This window comes from Rousettus aegyptiacus, unplaced genomic scaffold (genome assembly GCF_014176215.1).
Source record: "Rousettus aegyptiacus isolate mRouAeg1 unplaced genomic scaffold, mRouAeg1.p scaffold_m13_p_12, whole genome shotgun sequence".
NCBI classification, from domain to species: Eukaryota; Metazoa; Chordata; class Mammalia; order Chiroptera; family Pteropodidae; genus Rousettus; species Rousettus aegyptiacus.
The window spans coordinates 309,293-322,914 of record NW_023416287.1 but is presented as its reverse complement, the minus strand read 5'-3'; the positions used below and the strand labels follow the sequence as shown (position 1 = coordinate 322,914).

Sequence of the window (13,622 nt, the reverse complement as noted above, 5' to 3'; positions counted from 1 at the left end):
CCCGGGGGCTCTCCGCTGGGATCTGGCCTCGGCCTCCGGCCCCCGGTCTCCGCCCCGCCTGCCGCGGCCCCTCCCTCTGCTCCTGCGTCAGCTCCCCGGGGACAAGGTGCCACAGACCAGGTGGCCAGGACACAGCACTCTGTCCCAGCACAGCCAGAGGCCCCGTCCCACACCAAGGTGCCGGCAACGTGCTCCCCCGCCAGCCCCGCGGGGGGCTGTGTCCTGCGCCCCCAGCTTCCGCTGCTGCCAATGACCCTCGGCGGCCTGGGCCTGCAGACGCGGCCCCCGTCCCCGCCTCCGCCCGCGCACGGTGCTCTCCCTGAGCACACCTGTCCCGATGTCCCTTATCATGACACCGGTCCTGTTGGATGAGGGGCCACCCGACTCCAGAGCAACCTCGTCTTCACTAATTACATCCAAGTTCAGTGGCATTCCGAGGCCCGGGGGTCAGGGTTCCAACGACCGCACTCTGGGGACACGCTCACCCCGGAGGCCCCCGAGCACGATGACGCGATGCCGTGTGACTTTCCCTGGTAACTGCACCGCTTCCCCGCTGGTTAGTCACCCCAGGCGTGTTTCATGGTGGAAACCTCGGCTCGTCAAATGCCGGGGCAGCTCGCGTCCGGGGGCGAGGCTGGACGTCCAGGAGGCTTCCGCCCCCCTCGCTCGGACGGCCCTTTATTTACTCAAATTCATCGCAACGCACGACGCACGCGCCTCCCGCCAGTCCCCGGCGCGTTGCCAAAAACACCGGAACCGGTCGTGACAGCCCCGTGCAGAGGCCGTCACTCTGCCTGCGCCCCACGGGCCGGGGCGGGAGGCCGGAGGGCGGGCGAGGCTCCCACGGCCCCTTCCGTCCATCTGCTGTGGCGCCCGATGCGACCGGGGCGTCGCACACCTGCCGAGGCCCCCGGGACCTCCCGCTGAACCCACCCCCTCACCTCCCATGGTCCAGACCTCCACCCGACTGGCCTCAGGCCCGAAGGCAGAGGCAGAGTGCCACTCCCGTCCTGGGTCCGCCTGTCGGTGACAGCAGCCCCGTCCCGATGGGCTGCAGGGGGCGGGGGGGGGCACCAAGCTCACGGGTGACACCTGGGGTCTCGACCAGACCAGCGTCCGTCTCCACCGCGTCTGAGTCGGTCGGAGAGCAGACCGTCCATCCTGGTGTGGCCCCGCCCCTCATACCTGGCTTCACAGACAGATGACGCATTCAGGGAGGGGCCACAGCAGGCTTCGAATCGAGGAACCCGTTTCGTGCTCGAGTCCCTTGGAGTGGCCGCCGGTTCCCGGCCCCATGATGGACGGGCCAGAGCCTCGGGCCCCGGAGCCACACGCGTCGGTGCAGACCTCACTGCCTGGCGGGCCCCGGCCGGGAACACGGACCCTCAGAGTCCGGCGGAGCTCTGGGGCGACCAGGAGGCCCCGTGCCACGGCGTGAGTGATGGCGACCTCACAGGGCTGCGTCTCCACAGCAAACTGCCGTGGAAAGTTCCAGAGTAAGTCACTGCTCAGCCAGGGCGGCCGGAAACTCGCTCACATGCTTCACAGAGATCTTGTAGTAAGAAAACCTTGCGATTTTCATTAGGGAGAAAGTTGCTTGTACACGGAAGAGGAAAGGGATCTGAAATAACACTGACCTAATGTGGCTGTTGCCGTGGGGACGCGGAGGCCACGCGGAGCCTGCCCCGACGCTGCGGGAGGGCGGGGGGCGCAGCAGCGCGGAGCCGGGCCGCCCCGCGGCCGGTGCCCACCCGGCGCTCGTCAGCAGCTGCGGCCCCAAAACGGAAGTGTCCTGGGCCGCACAGCCGGTCGGTTAGTCACCGAACCGCCGATGAGCGAGGTGCACACCGGAGAGAAAGCAAGCTCACCGAAGCACCTGCCCTGCCCCGGCGGAGCGCACTGTCCAGCAGGGGCACACCTGGCCGCCGGACACACCTGTGCATGGGCGCACACCTGGCTGCCGAGAGCACTGCACTATGGGAGTCCAGCAGGAGGCAGCGGGGGAGGGCAAGTGACGAGAGGGGCTGGGCCGGCGGGAGGCCCTGTAACCAGCGGAGGGCCGGGGCTGCTCCAGGGCTCTGCCAGGCCTCAGGGTGGTGGGGGCGCCAGCCAGCAGGACGGGGAACCCGGAGGCCAGTGCTTTGCGGGCAGGCGCGAGGCCCCAAGCGCAGCCGGCATCGGTCGGGGTCCTGGGCGGGCTCCTTCGGGGCCGGGCAGGTGGGAGAGCGGCCGGCCCGGTGTAGACAGTGTAGACGGGGGAAGCCGGGCGGAAGCCTCCAGCGGCGGCGGCCGCGCCCACCTGGGCTGCACTTCCCCGTTTCTCGGCTTCTGCTGGTGGGAAGTTGGTCCGGGGGAATTTCTTTGTTTTATAGGGTAGGGAGAGAAAAGGGAAGAGGTCACCCCTTTTCGCTCATGCTTTCAGACACCTCCTGCCGACTCCAGTCTCGGTGAGGACCAAGACCAGGCCTGGTCATAACAGGCCGCGGAACGCCCAGCAGCTCGGCTGACTCACGCTGCCCCCTCCTCCGGGAAGCCCCCGTGCATCTCCCACGACGCGCGCGCCGTGTCGTGGGGGGCCCCCTCCGTGCCGAACGGGCTCGGGGCGTGCTCTTGGGGCCGACAAAACCACGGCCCCTTTTTCACGTTAAACTCGCGACACTGAAATCTCACATTTTAAACTCGATACATATTTTTTAAACATCCCACGTTCAGCGCTGGGTGCTCACCCGCTGCTCCCCGTGACATCTCAGCTCCGAGCCACCGGGCACCGCAGGTGCCCCTGTGACGTGACACACCCTCTCCGGGTCTCCGTCCAGAGTGCGGGACCACGTGACGCCACGCGTGAGGCCGAGGGGGGCCCTGACAGTCACGGTCAGTCACGCTCACAGCAAAGTCGGGGGCGGATGTGGTTATTCATGGCCACGGGCTGAAGCGTGTCCCCAGAATGACACGCTGAAGTCCCAGTCCCCAGCACCAGTGAATGAGGCTTTATTTGGAAATAGGGTCCTTGCTGAGGTGACCACGTTAGATGCCGCCATAACCCATGAGACTGGTGTCCGTGCGGAAAGGGGAGATCTGGGCTCGGGCGGCGCCGAGGGATGGCCGTGGACACGTGGTGCTGGGGGGGCGTGGCCACAGCCCCGGGGCCCTGGCGGGCAGCGGGAAGGGCCGGCCCCTGGCGGGCAGCGGGAAGGGCCGGCCCCTGGCGGGCAGCGGGAGCCGGCCGCCACCTGCCACCCGGTGTCACGTGACGCGGTGCGTTTCCACCGTTTTAAGCCCCCGCGCCGTGGCCCTTTGCTACACGTGCCCTGGGAGAAGCCACACGCCAACCTCAGCGTTGCCTAAGTTTCCTTTGGGAGAAAGCCGAGAGGCCTAACGAGGCAGCAGAACGATCCCGTGCGCTTTAAACCGGGGACGCGGCGTGCCGTGTGAGGCGGAGCGCGCGGCCCGCGAGGGACCCGCTGTCCTCTCTGCTCCGAGTCGGAGGCGCTTTCCACGCTGTGCAGAAGCAGCGAGAGCAACCGACCCCGACCCCCGACCCCGAGTTCCCGACCCACGACCCTGGGTCCCCGACCCACGACCCTGGGTCTCCGACCCACAACCCCAACCCCGACCCCTGACCCCAACCCCGACCCCGGGTCCCCGACCCACGACCCTGGGTCCCCGACCCACAACCCCAACCCCAACCCCGACCCCTGACCCCAACCCCGACCCCTGACCCCGGGTCCCCGACCCCCGACCTCGGCCTCTGACCCCCGACCCCCGAACCCGGGTCCCCGACCCATGACCTGGGTCCCCGACCCATGACCCCGACCCCGACCCCTGACCCCAACCCCGACACCCAGCCCCCGACCTCGGCCCCTGACCCCCGACTTCGGCCCCGGCCCCCGACACCCGGCCCCCTGATCCCCGACCCCAGCCCCCGGCCCCCGGCCCCCTGATCCCCGACCCCAGCCCCCGGCCCCCGGCCCCCTGTCCACACCATCGGTCCGTCCCGGAACCGAGCGGCCCCAGAGGGAGCACGTCGCACTGGCCCTGGGCACCCCACCGTAGCCGCTGGGGCCTCTGGCCGAGCGGCCTGAGGCAGGCACCTGTGACCAACACAGGAGGCCAAGGCGGGCCAGACCAGAAGTGGGGCCCGGCATCGGGGTGACCTGGACCCACAGGAGCCGGCTCAGAGGGCCCGGGGCAGGGGGCGGCTCTTCCTCGCTGGGCAGGGTCGGCGTGGGCTCCCTGGACGGCCCGGAGGCTCAGAGCTGCAGTCCCCACCCCCGGCGAGTGAGGGAGACGGAGCCACTCCCTGGGGAAGCCCCTCTGCACAGTGCTGGGCTGGGACCCGCTCCAAGGAGCTTTCAGAAATGAAACTCGTGACTCACGAGGGAGAAGCAGGACCTGCCGGCGACGTGGGGACCCCGAGGGGCTGCACAGGGGGGTGGTCTGAGGCTGAGACAGCACCGAAGGTGGCTGCTCGGCGGGTGGCCTGAGGGGGCGCCCTGCTGTGTGGGGACTGTGCCCACAGGGGGCCCAGCAAACGCCTGTGGCCGTCTTGGGGTGCGGGCGCCCCAGCAGACCCCTCGCACTGCCGCCCAGCCTGTCGAGTTCATGGGGGCGCCGGGGGCGCTGGGCAAGCCCCTGAGCCTGTCCATTCCCCTCTTAAAGTCCAGGTTAATCCTGTGGCTTAATGTTAAAGCTCCAAAGGCATCTGAGCCTAAAAGGAACCGAGATAAACATACCAGATACTGAGGAAAACCTGAATTACGAAGCCTGCAAAACTGAAGGTGGAGTTGTCAGCGGCCGACGGCAGCAATGTGCAAGCGAGGACCCTCGCCACCCGTCCCTCCGGACCGCGGCCGGCTGGGCCCCGAGGACCACAGCCGGCCGCGTCTCCGAGTCCACCAGGAAATGACCCGAAACACTCATCTCTTCCAAAGTGCCCCTGGCACTGCTCTTGACGGCAGCGAGAAGGAAGAAACGCCCAGGGGCCCGGCAGTCAAAACATCGGCAAGAAAACTGTGCCACTCGGCACCGAACGGGGCCTGGTTCGGAGGGGCACGCGCGTCCTGCACGCTGCCGCCGAGAAGCTCGTGAGAAACACCGGGAAGAGGTCAGGGCGGAGGACGCGCGGCCCCAGGATGTTTGCTCGCAGCCGCTCTGTCCCACTGGACTGGGCTCCTTCGTGATGCACAGGAAGGGCAGGGCGCGACGGGGGGAGGCCCGGGCAGCACAGCGCCACGGACCCGGGGTCCCGGACAGCAGCCCCCCCCCCGCGCCTTTCCTGGCTCCCACGGGAGCGCCGCGGCGGCGGGGCGCTGGGGGCCTGTGCTCGACCCCCCCAAGCTGTCCCCGGCCTCCGGTCCCAGGACCCGCAGGGCAGGGGGCCCACGGGGTGGCCTGCGTGAGCCGCCGTCTGGCCCAGGGGCTCAGGACTGCTGTGGGGAAGGCTCCCCGGGGGGGCAGAACGCAGACGGCCCCCCTGCCCCCCGCCCGGGCTCCTGGGCACAGAGCGACCTCAAAGCCCCAGGCCCCCAGACTGACCGCTACGACGGGGGCTTCCTCAGGGGGCGCCAGGGGCCCTGGGCGGCCACAGGCACACGGGATGCCCCTGCGCTCGCCGCCGGCAGAACGCCGGCCGTCAGCCCCGTCGCAGAGGCTGTGATTTGATGCACCAAGTGCCACATGCTATTAAAGCACAAAAGAACGTTTTCTGGATTTTAGAGACCGTCCTTCGACAGCTGCCGCCCCTCGTTCTCCCGTGCCCCTTACCGGAAGCGTTAAAACACCATTCTGAAAAGGGCCCAGCGCCCAGGGACAGGACAGGCCCTGGTCTGGCCTGGCGGGCTGGCGGGCACATGTGCGCTCGGCAGAGGGGACCCCCAGTCTGCTCTGCAGCCACCGCGGCAGCCGGCCCCCCCGGCCCCCCCGCTCGCCCCCCACCCAGAAGCGCCTGATCCCCATCGCCCGTCCCGGGCCAGCTGCATCCGTCCTCACGGCAGGACCATCCGTCTCAGCTCTGTCACCTCCCCTGCCAGGCGGGACACAGGCCCCAGCAGGGCGAGGGCCTTGCTGGCTGCAGGTGCAGGCCGCACGCGGGCCTGCTGGACGCGGCCGCGCACACGCTGGCCTGCCCTGCCTTCGAGGGGCCAGCGGCCGCGAGGGGTGACAGCTGGTGCCGGGCTGAGAAGCCTCGACAAACACCGGGATCGAGACACCCGTGTGGACGTGTCCGGCAGCTGCCAATCAGGACAACAGGAAGGGCGGCGCCTGACCAGGGACCCATGGCCTGTCGGCAGCAGTGTGTGTGGGGCCCGAGGGGGGGACCGCCGGGCCCGTCCACTATCCCCGTGGAAAGCCACGAGGCAAAGCTGCTCAGCCCAGAACATGGCATCGGCCCCCGGCGGCCACGCGGGCTGGGCAGCACCCCGCTTGGCCCGCGGAGGCAGCTCTGCAGCGCCGGGGCACCCGGGCCGGGCCCCCACGGGTGCCCCGCACGCCACAGCCACTGGCCAATGTGGGGACAAAGCAATCCACCCTGACCTGCTCGTCTCAGTGCCGATCAGGGAAAACGCAGCCGAGACTCGGACTCTCGACGTCACGGACGCGCCCGCCCCTAAGACAAGGGGAAAGGCGCCTCAGGAAAACGTGCGCTCGCAGCGTGCAGGTGGGCACAGGTGAGGCGGCGGCCCGGCCTGCCGTGCTTTCAAGGGACGCCACGTCACGGTCCCCGAGGCACGCGGGAGCAGGAGCACATCCGGTCCTGACTGACCCCCTGACCGGCCCTCGGTGGGCACAGCTCTGCCAGACCGGCGAAGGTGCCGCCGCAGCCTGGGGGCGTCACACATCTGCTCTGCCACCGAGCACCACGGTCACCGGACAGGCGGGAGCCCGGCCGCCGAGCCTCGCCGCCCGCCCCCCACTCCGGGCCCCGGGGCTGCTGGGAGGAGCAGAGCAGCAGCGGTGACCGGGAAGGGACAGACGGAGACCCGGACGGCGCCCCTCGGCACCCCCGGCGGTCACGTTGGGCGCCACCGTCAGCCCCGAGGCAGCACCCTGTTTCCACTCCTGCGCCGGCCTCGTCCTGCCAGGGACGCGAGGGAGGAAACGGGGAGGCGGAAGGCGCCCCGCTCGGCCGGCCCCTGCCGCGGGCGGCGCGTCTGCCGACGGCTCCTGCGCAGCTCTTCCGGCCGCACCAGGCTGAAGACAGAGGCTTCGCACGAGACGCCGGCCTCGCGGTCTGCATCGCCGCGTCCCGTGGAAAACCACCCACTTCCCGCTGCCGGAGCCGCCCGCGCGGAACCGGAAGCGGAAGCAAAAGCGACAGCGAGTCACACACGGGCCACGCTGACACGCCACGCCGAGCACACGCCTCAGGCGGCGCCTCGCAGCCCCACCGGAGCCCGGGCGCCGCCCACGCCACCGCGCCGCGCCTCCTGCAGGAACCAAACCCGACGGACATGCCAGACGAGGTTCCCCAGCGGAGCGGTGAGCGCGTCTGCTTTGCACGCAGAAGGCCCGGGGTCCGCGCCCCAGAGGAGCCCCGGTCCCCGGTCTGCGGCCACGCCGCCCCGAACGCGCCCCATGTCTGAGCTCGGAAGCTAAGCAAGGTCGGGCCTGGTTAGTACTCGGATGGGAGACCGCCTGGGAAGACCAGGCGCTGTAGGCGTAAATTTAAAAAAAAAAAAAAAAAAATGACGGACACACACAGGGTCAGCCGGGCCGCCCGACACGGCGCCTCCGCGAGGTCCCAAAAATGCCGGCTCAGGACGCGGCGAGAAGGGGCAAGCGTCCGCGACTCTCCGCGCCAAGGTCTGCGGCTCAGGACACGGCGAGAAGGGGCAAGCGTCCGCGACTCTCCGCGCCAAGGTCTGCGGCTCAGGACACGGCGAGAAGGGGCAAGCGTCCGCGACTCTCCGCGCCAAGGTCTGCGGCTCAGGACGCGGCGAGAAGGGGCAAGCGTCCGCGACTCTCCGCGCCAAGGTCTGCGGGGGCAGCACCGCCTCCCACTCGCGCCTCGGGAGTCTCCCCGTCCACAGCTTCGGCTGGGACGGGAGTTGGGGGGCAGCAGGCGCCGCCGGCCCGTCCTCCACAAACCTCTGCCTGGGCCTCGCCTCACTGCAGGGAGGCCGCGTCCCCGCCGCCAGCCAGCCGCAGAGGCGCACCGGGTCCACTACGCCGCCCAGGGGGCGGCTTGCGCCCGCACGCTGCCCACACTCAGCGGCGCTGGGCAGCCGGAGTGGCCCGCAGGAGCGAACCCAAGGGCAAGGCCACGCTCGGACTGGCTGTGGCCCTGCGCGCCTGCAGCCACACCCGCCTCCGCCTCCGCCCCCTCCCCTCCTTTGTCCTGGATCCTGGGGTGGCCTCGCTCCCCAGGGACATCAGTGTGTGTGGACTCAGGACCACTCGCTGTGCATAAGAGGGTGAGGCCCAGGCTGACCCGTGTGACCGAGTCAACTTTGAAACAGAGGCTCACGGTGCAGCCGGCTCCGGGCCCCTCCGAGGTCCAGCATGGGACCACCCATGTGGGCTCGGCCATTTCACCCTGCAGAACCTGGACCCCGCGCCCACCCCTCCTCCCGAGCCGCAGGGCGGCCCGGTGGTCACACGCCGGAGCCCAGGTGGCACACTCTGCTCGGCTGCCTCCCTCGCACCCCGGCCCCCGCACTGTGATCCACCACCTGTCACCCTCGGTCCCCACCCGGCTGGCCCCTGCTGGGCCCCTGCTGGTGGGCGGCTGGCGAGCGGCCTGTGTGCGTGTTTCTAGGATGCCCAGCACGGCACGTGAGCTCCGTGCCCTCCTGCGGGGTGGCTTCAGGGAGCTGGTCGGGGGCTCCCAGGCTGAGCGGCAGGGCGCCCGCCTGAGCCCCGTGGCCATGTCGCACACGCTGTCTGCCCTGCACACAGAGCTCGTGGGACTTGAGACCTTAAACCCTCGCTTGCGGCCCAGGACACAAGCATGCCTTCCTTCTGCTCCACAAAAATGGGAGAGTGACGTGGGCCTCGCGCATAGCCCGTGTCAGCAAGGAGCAGGCCGCCGCTGCACACAGGGGCCTCGCACGGGGCCTCGCGCCGCACAGCGGCTGCAGGGTAGAGGGAAGGACAGGGCGAAGGGGCCGGGGGAGGAGCCTCGCCAACGAGAAACCCCCACACAAGTGCAGCCTTGGGGGAGTTTCAGCTGGGTGAGGACTTTGCGGCCGTTCCCACGGACGGGCGGAGCCCTTCGGTGTTGGGGCGGCCGGGAGTGAGAGGAAGAGGGGCAGCAGGCCGGATCCGCGTGGACGAGCGCTGACGGGGGCCACTCAGAACTCTGCTTCCCAGACGGAGCGTGGCCTCGCGGGCGGGCCTCCGGGAGCGGCCATGCGTGCCGGACACGAACCTGGGAGGCAGAATTTGAAAGTGCATTTCTCACACCCGCCCCTCCGCCAATGGCTCCCAAAGACGCCTGGCCTGAGGTCCTGCCCGGGCACTGGCCATCCACTGCCCGCAGAGCAGACGCTAGGACAAAACCTGCTCCAAGGGCTGGACAGCGGCGTCCAACGCCGGGCGGGGTCAGGTCGCCCGTTCCCTCTGGCCGCCTCGGACATTCAGGCCCCTGTCCACACAGCGGTCTGCGCTCCGCCCTTGGAGCTTCTGGGCCCACTTCTCACCAGCACTTGTCACCCGGACCAGGTCACATTGGTGGCCCCTGTGCGCCCCCGTCCCGACAGACCACCGGCTCGTCTGCAGAAACTCGGTCTCCAGTCTGGCCTGAAGGCGGGTCCAGCACTGTCATTAATAAGAAAGCCTGGGACTGTCTCTAACGTGACTCAAAAAGACACATCTGTCAAAACACGAAAGCTCCGTAAGCCAACGTCGTTACTTAACTTTCTGTTCTAAAACGCCCAGGATACCCATTTTTAAAAATCCAAATAATGATGTTTAAAAACACTTAGTAATGTGTAAATCTAAATAAGAGTTAAATGGCCCCGTTGGCAGATCGAACGGGAGACGAGGCCATCGCCCTGCCCTAGCTCACTCTTGCTCTTCAGTTGAACAACTTTTTAGTTTGTTCAAAAAAGTTATTTCCCTTTTCTGCGACTCTTCTACCTACAAACACTAGCACGGGTCTATTCTCCCACGAGTAAGCCACACGAGGCCCGACCGCGCACACGGCAGGCACAGCGGTGTCTCGGCCGGGGCGGCAGGAAAGGGGGCAAGGACTCCAGTGGCCGGCGGCCTGAGACCCCGGCCGCACCGGCCGGAGCACAGCCCCAGTGCGGGCAGAGGGCCTGGGAACCGGGATCGGGACAAGACGACCGCAGCTCAAGGACTTTGTCACGTCTGCGGCCTCAGCAGAGGCTCCCGCCCGGGCGTCCGCTCAGCAGACGGGCCACCTGCAGCAAGAAGAGCCTCTGCTTTGGGGGCGTGGGGGGCCGGGTCACAGGGGAGGTCTTGACAGCCTGCTGATGTTCGGGTAACATGCGAAGGAAAAGCCTGCGTTTCTCTGAGCACATGAGTTGGGCAGGAGCGTAAGTCCCCAGAACAGGGGTCCGCCGCGGCAGGCGCCGTGGCAGGCGCCGTGGCTTCGGCGCAGCGGCCACGAGGGCAGCGGGGCACGAAGCACCAGTGAAGCACGGGCCGAGCGCCCACGCGGTGGCGGGTGGCACCTTCCGAACGGCCTGCGCGAAGTGGGTCTCCAAGGCCGAGGGGCCCGTCTCAGGCCTCTGGATGAGGAGCGTGCAGGAGACCCACACGGCTGTCCCAGAAACACAGGCCGCAGGGACAGACTGGCCCAATTTCCCTTAATTTGAAAAACCCCACACAAGGACAATGTTGGAAAGTTGACTCTGTTAAAATTTAATTCAGTTTAATATGTTTGTAAATAATACATCATCCAGCAATAAAAGGGTGTCGGAATCCAGGGCGCGCCCTCCTGGCCAGCAGGCAGCTCCGCCCTTCCATGGTGTTTCCATGGCGAGAACCGAAGAACACGGGTGTCTGTCAGGGGCTGGGGTCGCTCCGACCTGGGCGACTGAGCGGGCACACGGCGGCCCAGAGCGCTGTGCCCTGCAGGCAGCGGGCAGCGGCCCTGACCGTCAGAAGGTGGTGTGGACTGAGGTCCGAGCACAGGGACAACTTCTTTCAAACACAGAACAGCTCACCCTGAACAGGAAGTAGCTCATCTCATCGACACAGAATTCTTACATCCAGGATGTCGGTGAGCGGCTGAACCCAGCATGGTCCTGGGACTGGCATCAGGAAAGGCTGGACTCTGGGTTTCCGAATGGCCCATGGCAAGCGCAGGTCCCCATTCCCCGAGAAGAGTCCCCACGACAAGCCCCATAGTCCTGCCTTCAGTAGAGGATGTGAGAATAATTGCTAGCTTTTCGGGAGACATTGTGTTTAAGTTCCTGCTTAAATCTTCAGTAACTTCTGCTTAAGTCCACCTATCATTCACTAAGTCTTTTCTGAAATAACAAGGTGTCCCAAAATTTCAGTTTAAAATATCTAAAACTATTTTAGGATTCTATTTTAATAAAACACAACCATTTACTTCATTGTTCATATGGACAAAAAAGAAAAACCCTTTCCATAAATTTCATTTTGATGAACAAACTACGTGCTACTCTCAGAGCGGAACTGCTGCTTGCTCAGGCAGCATGCGAGCCAGCAACAGTGAATCCACAAGTCTGGTACCCAAACGGGAAGTTACCTTCGAAAACAAATCCAACATGAGCGACTCTACAGCAGATGCGATTAAAATGCACCCGCGGACTCTGCGCACAGGTGTCTGCGCCCAGCCTTCGCTGCACGCGCTGCCTCATTAGCATTTCTTTACACAATGCTGGTAACACGCTCGCCCCCGGAATCCACGACAAACGCGTCGCCGAGACTGTAGCGTGAAAGCGTGAGGAAAACCGCTGAGAACCCCGGTCAAACTTTCTTTTGTTTCTATTTCCTCGGTGTCAGAAAATACCTGTTTTTCGCCCCTTTTGGTCTCTACCCAGGCTCCTTGGTCCAGCCCTATTGTGCGGTAGTCCGTTACACCTACAATTAATGAATTTGTTAGCGGGGCTGGGGGAACCCCAAGTAGCCAGAGCCCTCCTCCTGGCGCTGAAAATTCCCCATTTGCCATTGGGATTGAGTTGTCAGATGCTGACTCGTGCTACCCTGTGAAACTGACATGTCTATTTACAGAGAAACAAAGACACGGCTCGCCTCGCCGCGGACCCCGCTCCCTCTGCGCGCCCCGTCCGCTCTGCGCGCCCCGCGCCGCTCTGCGCGCCCCGTCCCTCCGCGCTGCTGCAGCCGCCCGGCCCCGAAGCCCCTGCGCCCGGATTCTGCCCGTAATTAAATTAGAGACGAGGCCGGTGCCCGGCTTCAGGGGGAGACAATGACCCCTGAGGCCGGTCAGGACGCGGGGATCCGCCCGCACCCACCTCCCGCAGTTCCGACTCTTGGCAAACTCGGCGCGGGCGGGTCTGGGTGCGGCTTGGAGGCGCGGGCGGGGGGTGCGCGGAGCGGCACGGGTGGGGGGCGCCAGGACGCCCCCGGGCTGCCTCCTGGGGCCGGGCGTTGACGCAGCAGAAATTACCAGCTGGAAAATTCCCCTTTCGGAGGTGACGGGGGAGGGACCGCGGCGGCGGCGACAGGAGGCGCCGAAGGCGAGGGGCGCGGGGCAGCCCCGCCGCCGCCTCCGCGAGCAGCACCGCGGGGACCCCGCGCCGCCCCCGCCCTCCCTGCCGCTCCCCGCGCCGCCCGAGCTCGGGGACCGGCGGCGGCCGGGCCGGGGTCGTTACGGCCGCCCCCGGAGCCGCAGCCGGGGCGCGCCGACTGCCGCCGGGAGGGCGCCCCCGCGGGGCGGGGCGGGCGGCGCGGGGCGGCGGGCGGCGGGGGCGCGCCCCGGCGCGGGGCGGCGCGGCTCAGGGCGGCCTCGGTGCGGCACCCGCCCGGCCCCGCCGCGATGCGCCGGCCGGCCGCGCGGACAATGAGCCGGCGCCGCTTACCTGTGACCCCATGGGGCGCAGGCGAGGGCGGGCGCCGCGGCCGCCGGACCGGAGCCGGTGATCGCCGCCGCCGCCGGGCGAGCGCTGCGTCCGGGCGGGTCCGAAATGCGCGCTCGCCTCGGCTGCTGCGTCCGTCTGTCCGTCCGTCCGTCCGTCAGGCCGGCGCGCGCCCCCGCGCCCGCTCCAACCCCGCGGCCCCCGCCGCCCGCGCGCGCGCCCCGCCTGCGGACCCCGACCCCGCCCCCGGCGCGCGCTCGCCGCCGCTGATTGGCCCGCGCCGCGCCCCGGCCGCGGCCGCCGCCCCGAGCCCCGCCCCCGCCGGCCGGGCCGCGCGCCCCGCCCCTCGCTCTGCCCGGGACTCCGCGCCGCGGGGCGGGCGGGGGCGCGGCAGGGGTCGGTCCTCCCCCGGCCCCCCTGTGGGCGGCCGGACAGCGGAAGTGCAGGCTGGAGCTCGCTGGGCATTGTGGGAAGCCCCCTCCCCTAGGCAGGCGGGGGGCGGGGGCGGCGCGGCGTGGGGTCTCAGGGCACCCGCGCCTCTGCCCGCGGGGCCGAGCGGCCGGAAGACTACCTGGATGGGAGACTCGCGTTGGGACAAGCGCACCCCAGCTTCTGCCAGACTGCGCACCCCGGCGTGGCCCACGC

General features: G+C 68.1%; 1 protein-coding gene and 1 pseudogene across 4 annotated transcripts in view; one reads left to right on the top strand and one right to left on the bottom strand.

Moving 5' to 3' along the window:
- The window catches only part of ZBTB46 (zinc finger and BTB domain containing 46), a 113,427-nt gene that overhangs the window by 20,818 nt on the left and 78,987 nt on the right, over positions 1-13,622 (bottom strand). Inside the window, exon 1 of one of the 4 annotated variants that reach the window (XM_016146446.2) lies at positions 12,981-13,156. The exons of 1 other annotated variant lie outside the window; for it this stretch is intronic. The gene's annotated coding sequence lies outside the window, so the exon portion shown is untranslated. Of the gene's footprint in view, positions 1-4,733; positions 5,899-12,413; positions 12,655-12,980; positions 13,157-13,622 lie in introns of those variants that run through there. 2 more of the 4 variants (XM_016146464.2, XM_036229145.1) reach the window with 2 other exon arrangements.
- On the top strand, positions 7,545-7,660 carry LOC118610075 (annotated as a pseudogene).